Here is a 12,523-nt window from a genome sequence, read left to right as displayed (position 1 = left end):
TTCCCCTTTCTCTTTTCTTCTCCAATTTGTTTTTTTCTCCTTGCCTTCATTCCTTCACCTCTGTTTTGCTTCCAACATTTCACTGATCTGCAATACCAATTCTGAGATCCATTCATGGCAGTCACTGGTAAAGTAGCTTCTGACACCAGTTTCTTCACTTGGGTGAGAAATGTGGAGATTTTTCCTATACTTTTGGTTGGTCTTTCCTCTTTGTCTAATTGAATTATCATTCTGTACATAATATTCTTCCCCCTTTCTTTCCATTCCAGTTACCCACTGCTCCAATTCAGGCTCGCCTTCCATCTTACTTGAAAACTTACGGCTTTCTGTCCTATAGTCTTCAACCTTCATAATGCTCCTAAAGCCCCACTTTGACCATATTATTTCTTGGCTCCAAAACTTCAGTGTGTCCCCATTGCCTACAGAATAAAGGTTTAAACATTTTTAGCATGGGACCTGGCACATAGTAACTACTTGCTAAAATGCTTTTTAATTGACCAATGACAATGGCATTGAATTCCTTCTACAAGCTGGCGTCAATCTATACTTCTAACCACATCTCTTATGATCCATCCTTCACCCAACCTGAACTGTATAGTGAAACTGAACTTTTCATTGTCCTCAAAACATGCCCTGACTTTTCCTGACTGAATCTTTGTCCATGTGGCACCATCTACAAGAATCCCATCCCTCTCACCTTGTTGACTGAAATTATATACATGCTTCAAAGCTCAGGCCATGTTCCCTTTGCTTTGTGAAACCTTTTCTGATTTCCTCTCCTATCCCCAACCCACCTCCTGTAGCCATGAGTGGTTAGAAGTCATTTTTCCCTTTGCTAGTCCACATAACAGAATTCTTTAGGTTTTATAGCACTTAGATTTATTGATATTGTTAAAACAGGAAGGAAATCTTGGAGGACATCTAGTCCAACTACCTCATTTTACAAAGTCCTCATCATCTGAAACCCAGAGGGTTGAGGTGACTAGGCCCAAATTACAGAATTAACGGCAGAGCTGCGATTTTCCCCCTGATCCTGATTCCAAGACCAGTGCTTCTTTCCACTATACCATAATCTTATCACATTCTAGGGCTGCATTACAAATATTAGTGGCTATTTTACCCTGCCAGTATATAATAAATTTGTCAAGGATTAGGATAGTGCCATACTTCTTTTATATCTCCCACAGTGCCCTATACATAGCAGTTGTTCAGTCAAGTTCTGTCAAATCAGTGAATGCATGGGTGCTTATTCTGTTGTAAATCCATAGGCTTTGAGTGATGATCTGAAGGCTTTCTGATAGAAGTGATTGATACAACAATCACAAAGAGCTGTTTCCCTTTGGGGGAAGAATCCCAATTTGGCAGCAGAAGTTTACACTGTGCTCTATTCTAAAAATCAAAACAAAAACCAAACCCCACCAGCAACAACAACAAAAACCCCCCAAAACAAAAAAACAAAGAATTAATTCCTTTTCTTTTGCCATGTTGGATATGAAATGCAACCTTGAATAAAAGCTATAGTAGGATTAAACAATGGCGATTAAATGTTTACATGCACATGGAACTTAATACAGACCATGTTAAAGCATAGAGACCTCAGTTGTCATTTATAATTATATGGCAGTAGCTATTGACTATCTTAGGAATCCTTCCAATTGTGTCCATTTTTCCTTTTCATAAACAGGTCCTAGACTATATGCCCTTTTTTAACTACATAGAAGAAAAAGAGCAATGTCAACCTTGTCTAGAGATTTCTAAATGTTTCCTTCTTAAAATTTATGACACATTGGGTGAAATGGAACATATTTTCCCTTTGCAACACTGATGACCTTAATAACTCTTTGCGTGGGGGTAGGGGCATCAGCACATCCTCTAGAATGAAAGCCTGGGACTGATTTCCCAGATGAAAGAGCTTAGGTAGATACAAATATACAAATGCACAGAGAGAGAGGAGAGAGGGAGGGGAGGAAGCGGGAGGGGGGAAAGGAGGGAGGGAGGAGGGAGAGAGAGAGAGAGAGAGAGAGAGAGAAGAGAGAGAGGAGAGAGAGAGGAGAGAGAGAGAGAGAGAGAGAGAGAGAAATGGGGCATATGTCAATGACTTACTTGTTAGTGACATTGGTTTCAAATTATTGACACCTCAGTAAGCTTAAAAGATCACCAGCCACACATTAGGAATGAAGTTTTGAAGTATTGGAGTAACTGGTGAAATATGCTTCCCCAAATCAGACCCAGGAAGAATAAGAGTGTGCACGTTGTTCCCGGCATTAGAGTTGTTTCTATAAATGATTCTTTTCTTCCTCCTCCTCTGTCTCTGTTTCTCCCCTTTCTCCTTCTTTTCCTCCCTAGCCCTCCCTCTCCTTTCTTTTTAGTGTTCTGAATTCATTATATGGCGTAGTGTAAATCAATAGTAAACGCTAGCCGCCCACGCTGTACTCAGTTACGCAACATCACATACCCAGTACACAGAGACAAAAAGGGAAAAAGCACACACAGCCTTTACATTCAAAGCTCTTGCATAATTTTACTTTTCTACAGCCAAAAAAAAAAAGGAAATAACAGATGGGGAAACTTACAGTTTTTTTTTTCCCTTTTCTCAGACTTTTGAGAGGGAGTCAGTTAACATCCATGGCCATTTGTAGTTGCCCTAGGCTGCAGCTTAACATCCCATAATTATCAGTGTCTTAACTTGTTTTAAAATAGGACTTTGTGACCCTCCCTGATGAGATGCATTTTCCAGGTAACATAAGACTAAAATTTTCTAAGGTGTTTAAGCCTAACTTGGTTTTTATTTGTTTTATGAAAAATTAACAACATTTAAACTATGAAATGAATTTTTAAAATATACTGAGGGTGGCTGGGTTTTTTTCTTCTTTTTTTGACTTTACTTGAAATGTATCCTGATGGAATATTTGTGTAAAAAGCCAGTTATATAAACGTTGTATTCCTCTTGCTTTTACTTTGGGGACCGTTATAACAGTCTAATGTTCCCTTTTCATGACAAAGTGCATTCAAACCAAGAACTCTTAATGAAAGAGGAAATGTCTCTTATGATACAGCGCAGATATATTTTATTCAATCTTTCAATTGACTTCATCCCTAAACAATGTTTCTATTTAAGATCCTGTAGCTTCTGCAATACTCATTGAGAATTTTCCTGTCACATTGTACTATATTCATGCATACTTTTGGATTCTACACATTATGCCCCTCTTTAAACTTCAAATGGACAATAAAAAACATCTCTTCTCCTTCTTTGCTTCTCTGATGTCCCCCACCCCCACCCCTACCCTGACTCACACCTCCCATTTCTCACTGTAGTAACTCCCTTTACAATTCAAATGGAAACAATGAAATTTGTATGCTGTTCTGGACCCATGTTTATCTGCCTTTCTTTCCTGTTATAATATTTCGTTTCAGTTAACTGACTGGTGTCCACAGGGACCTAGAAATTTGTCTGATAAGGGAGTTCTTAAAAAAAAGTTTCTGCCTGTCCAAATGGATAGAAAATGAGAAAGACCATATCTGCTGAAACTATGTTACATCTGCTGAAACAAAGATCTGAGTCGAGTGGGGTTTTCTAATGGGTTAGCAAAAGGAAGGAAAGAAGGAGGCTGTGATAAAGAGAATGGATGAATTGGATCACTCAATATCAGGAAATCTTAAGGTATCTTGTCTTTTTGTATTTGGGGGTCTGTTTCATCCTCTTATGCCAACCTTTTCTTCCTCACTTTATTTTGTTACATTTTACTTTATTTTATATTATTCATTAGACCAGATTTCCCTTCACCCAGGCTATACTGGTCACTCATGGGCCCCTTCCAAATAATGATATGCACAGAAACTTTGATGTAGTCTCTCCTCCCTCCCCAGTCTGGGCCAGTTTTCCCCTGCTCTGGCTGCCTCCTAGCCCTCTGCTTCCAGGGCTCACAAAATCAGTGCTTGATTTCGTGCAGGCAACAAATTTGCTTTAGCCCGCAGAAGCTCAGAAGTCCTGGGCTCAAGCAGTCCACCAGCCTCAGGCTCCCCAAAAGCAGGGACTATAGGTGTACATCACTACAATCAGTTCTCTTCTGTTTAAAAACCTAAGAAGTTAGTTTCACTATGAAGGTATGAAGTATAGTTTTACTATGAAGGTTTTAGGTTAACCTTTTATTCCTTTCTATTTCAGTCTGAGAGTTTATCTATGATCTCATTGATGCAATCATTCCCCTTATTACCCTGTAAGATTCTTGTCAATCCTCTTTTAGGGACCCTCCAAAGAGTGTCCAATTAATATGCAGGAGGCCATCTTCTATGTCTTGTTAAATTCCATGGGTACCAACCCAGCACTCAAGTTGATGATCTCTTATCCTTCATTCTCATGATATATATTTTTTTTACTTTTTGTACATTTCAGGCAATTTTACATTCCTTTTGATTTTTCTGTGGAATCTGAAGTTTAAAGAAAGCAATTTTATTTTAGGACCTCATTTCATGCTGAAAACAGGGTAAATGTGGTTTTATTTTCAACTATATGATGCTGAGGCGAATTGAGAGGAGTTTGAACCTACTTTTAGGACAAGCCATCATCTAGAAAGTGATGAAAGACTTTGGTGCCATTGATTTTTGCACACTGAAGATGTCAAAAGAACGTATTTTTAACTTATTTAGAACTGACTAATCAAATAAAAGCATCAGATAGCATTTAATGCTTGCATTATCTTCTAGCTATTTGTTGTCATCATCTTATTGTTAGTTTGGGGGGGGTGATATTTTAGTCTCTTGGTAACAGAATATTTAAAGGCCAGATAAATTTGTTTTTGGAAAAATACTGAAACTTGGTCAGAGTAATCCAGTGCTACCTAGGACATTATGTTCTCAACATATATTTTTAATGTCCCCCATCAGTTATTATAGTGAAGTGTTCCAGAACCTGGGGGTGGGGGGGTGGGGGGGGAGGGAGGAAGGCAGAGAAAGACACACAGAGAGTGTGTGTTTGTGACAAACAGCTTAATGCAAATTTATATATGATTATGTACATATGTATAAGATATTGTTCAGATATATGGATATTGGAAACATTATTTCAGTTGTAACATATTAATGTTCTACAACCAAGTATACACAAACATTTTACAGATGTGCACATAGTTGGTACTCATCTCACTTATCCTTAGATGCCCTAGAGGCTTGTCTTCTCCTTCACTCATATAACCCCAGAGGAGTTCTGCAGTTAAATTGTCTGCTCTAATTTTAATATGTGTGTATTGCAAAGAAGATTTAAGAATATTTAGTGAACAGTGAGCAATGTTTCTCTCTCTCCTCCCTTTGTCCACCCCTCACTTTCTCTCTCCCCTCCCGTCCATGCTCTTTCTCCCTCCTTTGCTTTCTTTTCCTCTCTTCCTTCCTCCTTCCCTCCCTCCCTCATGTTTGTCCACATCTGTGATTTTATTAATATAGAGAACTCCTAGCGTAAAAGCTTCCCTCTGTGAATGCAGATCAGTGACTGTTCTACAACTTAGAGTCTTAGCAACTTGCAGGGATAGGGGAGGGGGAGGGGTCAACTGGCACTTAGAGATGAGATAATTTGCTCAGTTTAACAGCCACTATTCTTCAGATGAGGGATCTTAAATTCATGTCTCCCTGTCCCAGGCCTTCAGAAGCCAACTCTCTGTCCACCACATATGCCATGTTACCTCTCAACATTTCTTTTAGCTGTCAGAAATATTAGAAACAGCTGTTAAGAAGATAATTTTTAAAAAGGATTTAACCATTTTTCCAATTCTACTTTGTAATATCTTGCCTTCTCATTGGTTAGTACTCCTGCACATTCCAATCTGTGTTTATGAGCTCAGTTGCCTTTTTAACATCCATTTGTGGCCAACCCATCCCTTTTAGCTTTCATTTTCTGTTGCAAAATCAGCTCTGGGAACGGCAGGCAGCTTCCAGTTTAGCTTTTGTATGGCAAAAGATAACTAGCTGCAGTAGAAATGACTAGAGGGCCACAGATTAGCATTGCCAGGGCAAGAAAGATATTAAGGGACAGTTTTAATCAGTTTCTCTTTTCCCTTGAGGCATTCACAACTCTTAACAGTCCAGTTGTTTGGGCACTGCCAGAAGCTAAAAAGACCCTTGCAATGCTCCCACCAGTACCAGAGTTACTGATTTACCTTTTAAAGGAGGACTTGTTTAAGGTGCACTGCTTTAGTGGCTTGATGAGGGACCTTCTGTGTCTCTCTTGAATACAGAAGAGGAAGAGAAGCAAGCTCCAGTGCAAGGAGAGGCTGTGCTGAGGCAGGATGATAGAGAAGCTAGATCTCTGTACAGCCCAGAAATTTCCCAGAGCAGTTCCATAGAGTAGACACATTGTCTCATCTTATTCCTGGCAGTTGATGCTACTGTGCCTCCCATATTGTCCATGCCAAAGGTAACACAGTTAAGAAGATTACTTCCATTTTCCCCTTTTAGCCATCCTTTAGCAGTCAGTGCTTTTGAGACCTATTTTTTTTAAACACAATTCCCACTTAAAACACAAAACTAAAGAAGCTGCTTCAGTGATCCACATCCAATTTCATATGGAAAACTAAGAGTTTCATAGTACCCCCTGGTCTAAAAATATACTTTCATCCTTTCCCTCAAAACCCCTTTTTATTGTATTATTCAATTATTAAACTTCAAGGTGTCCTTTGTCCTTGGGTAGCCCAGTACTCTGTTAGGGGATCTCAACTTCTAGTTATAGTATAGCTCGAATTTATATAGGTTAACAAAGCTTTACATGTGCTATCTCATTTGATTCTCTCAGTGACCCTGTGAGGTAGATGCTATTATCATCCCTGTGTTATAAGAGAAGAAACTATGAGAGAGGTTAAGTGACTTGTCCAGGGTCACAGAGCTAGTAAATATCAGGGGCAGGTTTTGAATTCAGGTCTTCCTGACTCCATATCAAGAGCTCTATCTACTGTGCCACCTAGCTGCTTACTTACTAACTATACAGAAAAATGTCCTTTTCATAACATTTTGTATAAACCTAGTGGGCAAACATCACTTTTATATGGCCAGTTTGTGATGTCCCATAGGGACTTACCTGTGGCTTCTGGGTAAAGAAACAAGAAGGAAAAACTTCTGCATGATAGACCTCTACTTGTTAGGCAAGCAACATTTTTATTCAGATTATGATATTTAGGGATTTTGTTTTTTCCACAGAAGGAGCTTTTTAAATGTTAATTTTGGGATTGTTTTGTTGCTCTGTGACTACATAAGAGGTCTTGGTTTTAAAAGGTTTCAGTTCACTTGTTCTGCTTCTCTTACATTTAGTTGGCATATAATACTGTACATTCATTTATCCTCATGGAGGCATATAATGCCAGTAACTCACAACTTATGAAACCAGGGGTAAATAATCCATAGCTTGTTCTGCTGCTATTGCCATAATATTTATATCAAGGAGCACAAGTAACAAACACCAACAACAAAAGAAAACCAGTTTGTTTTTATTTATAAAATGTTTAATCAAAAGTACAGTAAGTTCAAATGGAGCTGCAAATCCTGGTGGTTCACAATGGTTTGATTTATGTTTTAAATAGACCATGGATAATTAACCATAAAACAAAACTTTCTCAACTCAAGTTACAGGGAATTGCATAGAGGGTAGGAAGGCATTCACAACTGGTTGCAACTGGTTATAGTTTTTAAAGTTAAACATAGAGGCAGCTAAAGGAGCCAAGTCATTTCTGCGTCCCCAGCTGTGTTTTCACTTCCAAACGAAGCAGCCTTTGCTTGCTATATAGCATGGCCGAAGACGGTGTCCCAAATTGAGAAATAAAAGTATTACTTTCACTCTTGCCACTTTAACCTCCACTTGTAAAAGTTAATACTTGTATAATACTTACCAAAGAATTTTTGTTCATTCAGGGTGCTTCAACAACATTTATTGGTTGTTCTTCACAACGTCCCTCTGGTAAGTAATTATTATTATGCCCATCTAAGAGATGAAAGTATTGAATCTACTGAGAACAAATTCATTTCCTGAGTTTGGTAAAAAATTAGACTATGTACCTGTTTTTAGATCACCACTTAAAAAACTGAATTTCAATAAGTCTGGATTTTTTTTCATTATAATATCTGTTAATTAATGTATACTGAAGCTTGAGGGGTAGAGAGGAAGACATTTACTCTCAAAGAACAGTGCTTTAGTTTTGGAGTATTATCCTACATTTCATAAGAAGAACATTCTAAAATGCCTCTGTCCAGAATGGAAGGGTTTTTTTTAAAGTTTTGACTGAATTTTTATAACTATATGTACATACATGGGTGTAAAATATATGCATATACCTTTCCCCAGGAACATAGGGGCTTTGGCATTGGCCAAAAATAGATAGTTATCGCTACCACATAGTGACTTTCCCCATTGCAAATTTGATATGTTGCAGTTTGGCATAAGAAATTAAATGGAAATTTTGGGGGAGTGTTGTGGAAGCACAAATGACATGCAAAGGCCAACAGATGACACAGAAAAGATTAAAAACTCATAAATTCATAAAATATATCTATAGTATTATATAATATCAACATATTTTATCTTTTAATATCATAAATATACCCAAATTTTACAACAAGGCACTGTAAACACCCCATAAAAGAAAAAAGAAAAAATTTCTTTTCTGATATGAAGGCAGGGCTAAAAAAACATGGGGATTTTCTAGCACAGATTACATATTTGTATATATATATATACATCTATTTGTGTATGCATATATGTGTATGTATGTATGTATGTATGTATGTCATTGGAAACTGATGTGTTAGGTCACAACCGAACAAAGAGTTTAGGAGGTGAGTGGGATGAGATTTATAAGCATTTCCCAAATAATTTGCTCTCAGAACTCCTTTATACTCTTAAATTAAGGAACTTCCCCCAAACATCTCTGTTTATAGGGCTATATCTATCAATATTTACCATATTAGAAATGAAATTTTCCTAATATTATGAAAATAGTTTTGACCTTGCAGATCTGCTGAAAAGATCTTAGGGACCCCTCATGGGTTCCTTGACCACATTTTAAGAAATCACTCAATTTTTATAGTCATTGGTGGAAGTTTTAAAAGTTTTCAAAGGGTTGGTACTATAAACCTCCAAAGAGTCTCAGAATTGTAATAACCAGAAAGCGTGTGTACAGGATCAGGACTGAGGTGTTTTAGCAGAGAAGCATCAAGCCTAATCTAGTCCTGAAATAGCAGAGTGTGTGACAGGTCAGTCAGCACTGAGAAACACTGGCAGTCCTAAGTAGTGTGGGGGCCCAGCTTACCTAATAGCTTACTGTTAATGCCTGGCTCCAGCTAATACTGTTTAGTCCTGAAAATCATTTTCATCCAAAACTCATTGATGATCTCCAAGGCCCTTTCCAGTTTTAAAACTCCATGAAAATTATACTCTTGACTTCACTTTATGTGAATGTACATAAGAAATGAGTACAAAAACAATCTCTTGGAGTAATAAAGATAGATTTATAAACCGGACTTTGCATATCCATTGCCCATAGTCTCTATTTGTCACTCTGTTGCTGTTTCTTATTCTGTTGCACATCTCTCTCTGTCTCTGTATCCATCTATCTAGTGAATTCAGCAACCCTTTAGTTTTTTTGTTGTTGTTGTTGTTGTTTTGTTTTATTATTATTTTTTTTTGCAACAAATATTTATTTTATTTTTCCAGTTACATGTAAGGATAGTTTCAAACATTCATTTTCATAAGTCTTAGAGTTCATCAGTTCTGATGAGTGTAAAATTCATTTACTGCCCTGCTCCTCCCCAATCTCTTCCCCCACTCCATAAGCCCTTTCCTTGTTTCTTTCATGTCGGATTTTACCTCATACTACCTCTGCTCTTCCCCCTCCCCCATTTGCATTCCCATCACCCCTCTATTTAACCCTAAAGATGTCATCATGGGGCAGCTAGGTGACACAGTGGACAAAGCATCCACCCTGGACCCAGGGGGATCTCGGCCAAAACCCAGCCTCAGACACAAGACAATCCACCCACTGCATGACCCCAGATATGTCCCCCAACTCCAATTTTTTATGGTTCTCTAGAGTCTTATTTGAAAGTCAAATTTGCCATTCAATTCAGGTCTTTCATCACAAATACCTGAAAGTCCTCTTTTTTCATTAAAGTCCCATTTTTTCCTCTGAAAGATTATGCTCAATTTTGCTGCGTAGGTGATTCTTGGTTGTAAGTCCAATTCCTTTGCCCTCTGGAATATCATATTCCATGCCCTCCAGTCTTTAATGTAGAAGCTGCTAGATCTTGTGCTATCCTGACTGGGGCTCCATAGTACTTGAATTCTTTCATTTTGGCAGCTTGCAATATTTTCTCCTTGACCTGAGAGCTCTGGAATTTGGCTATAATATTCCTAAGAGTTTTCCTTTGGGATCTCTTTCTGGAGGTGATTGGTGGATTCTTTCAATTTCTATTTTACCTACTGCTTCTAGAATATGAGGGCAATTTTCCCTGATATTTTATTGGAAGATGATGTCTAAGCTCTTTCCTTGATCATGGTTTTCAGGTAGACCAATAATTTTCAAATTATCTCTCCTGGACCTATTTTCCAGGTCAGCAGTTTTTCCAAGAAGATATTTCACATTGCCCTCTATTTTTTTATTCATTTGGATTTGCTTTATTATGTCTTGGTTTCTCACAAAGTCACTAGCTTCCATTTGTTCAATCCTAATTCCTAGGCAATTATTTTCATCAGAGAGCTTTTGTACCTCCTTTTCCATTTGACCATTTGGCTTTTCAAGCTGTTGATTTTTTCTCATGTCTTTTCTGCATCACCCTCATTTCTCTTTCCATTTCTTCCTCTACCTCTCTAATTTTATCTTCAAAGTCCTTTTTGAACACCTCTATGGCCTGAGACCAATTCATATTTTTCTTGGAAGCTTTAGATATAGGGCCCCTGATGTTGACATCTTCCTCTGAGGGTGCCCCTTGATCTTCCTTGTCACTGAAGAAACTTTCTATGATCCTCACCTTTTTCTGTCTGCTCATCTTTCCTTTCTTTTACTTGACTTTTAGCTCCTTAAAGTGGGGCACTGTCTCCAGGCTGCAGTATCCCAAGTTTCAGAAGTCCCAGGTGGTATGATTTAAGGAGGATCAGGTTCTTCCCTTGCCTGGCCTGTTCCCTGGTCGTAGATGACCCCCCAGACCAACTTGCTAATCAACCAGCTTTGTGTGTTGTGATTGTCAGCTCTGATGAGCCTGTGCCCCTCCCCTACCTGGGCCATGGCTACTCAAGCCTACTTCCCGGTTCCCAGCAGGGGTGAAAAACCCAAGTTCTGCCTCAGCACCAGCATAGACCCTTGTAGTCTCCCCCCTGCCTAGGGCTCAGCCCACTCACCAGACTGTGAGCTTAGTTCCAGATGACACTGGCACTTCAGCTGATTCAGAGGCTCTGGGGGTTTCCTTCTCTGGTGAGGCCTTGCTGGGACTTGATCTGTGTCAGGGTGACTGTGGGGTTGGGCCCAACTCCTGTATCAGCACAGCAGCTCCCTCCTTCTGACCTTCCAAGCTGTTCTTGGTTAGAAGATGATTTCACAGGGGGCAGCTAGATGGCACAGTGGTTAGAGCACCGGCCCTGGAGTCAGGAGTACCCGAGTTCAAATCTGGCCTCAGACACTTAACACTTACTAGCCGTGTGACCCTGGGCAAGTCACTTAACCCCTATTGCCTCACTAAAAAAACAAACAAACAAAAAACCCCCCCCAAAACCAAACAAACAAAAAAAAGAAGATGATTTCAGCACATTCTTCTGTGGGTTTTGCTGCTCTGGGCATTTTCCTGTGGTGTTATTTGGATGTTTTTTGGAGTGATCATGTCATGAGTTTGAGAACTCACCACCTTTCCTCCACCATCTTGGCTCCTCAGCAACCCTTTAGGACTGCAACTTCCCAGCCCTAACCCTTTCCCTCCACCTCATGCTTTACTTCTTCTGTTGCCCAGAAAAAGACCTCCCATCAGTATTCTAGGAACCCAAGGGACGTGAATTATGTGGTGGCTTTAATTTGTCACACTCTTTGCATTTAAAAATGGGATTATCATGAAAGGATCCTAATTTCAAAACCCCCTCCAGTTTGCAAAGTGGCCAGCCCCTCCCATTTTTTTCCTCAGTGACAGAAAGGCCTTTATATTTTTGTGAACAGAGAAAATCTTTATTAATATTTCTATTTCCATTCATCTGTGTGTCATTTTTAGGTATGGGTATTAACCCTACAATGACACAAGCTATTCTTTTTTCTGTAGCTGATTTAATAGATTATTGCTTCTAAATGGGAGGGGACTATATCTATATCTATGAAATTCCCATAGAACTTTCAGAAAAAAAAGCAAAACCTTGCAAGTGATAGGTGATTAACAAGCATTTGTTGATTGAATGAATGAAGAAAATACAAATCAGTTTATCTTTAGAGTTTAATTCTGGTTTTTTTTTGGTTTGTTTTTTGGGGGTTTTTTTTGCGGGGCAATGGGGGTTAAGTGATTTGCCCAGGGTCACACA

General features: G+C 38.8%; 1 protein-coding gene across 1 annotated transcript in view; it reads left to right on the top strand.

Moving 5' to 3' along the window:
* ZBTB20 (zinc finger and BTB domain containing 20) overlaps positions 1 to 12,523 on the top strand; it is a 928,525-nt gene that overhangs the window by 459,319 nt on the left and 456,683 nt on the right. Inside the window, exon 7 of the mRNA XM_043993192.1 lies at positions 7,891 to 7,936. The gene's annotated coding sequence lies outside the window, so the exon portion shown is untranslated. The remainder of the gene's footprint in view (positions 1 to 7,890; positions 7,937 to 12,523) is intronic.

Source organism: Dromiciops gliroides, chromosome 3, assembly GCF_019393635.1.
Source record: "Dromiciops gliroides isolate mDroGli1 chromosome 3, mDroGli1.pri, whole genome shotgun sequence".
Classification (NCBI taxonomy): Eukaryota; Metazoa; Chordata; class Mammalia; order Microbiotheria; family Microbiotheriidae; genus Dromiciops; species Dromiciops gliroides.
This window is presented reverse-complemented; position numbering and strand designations above follow the sequence as displayed.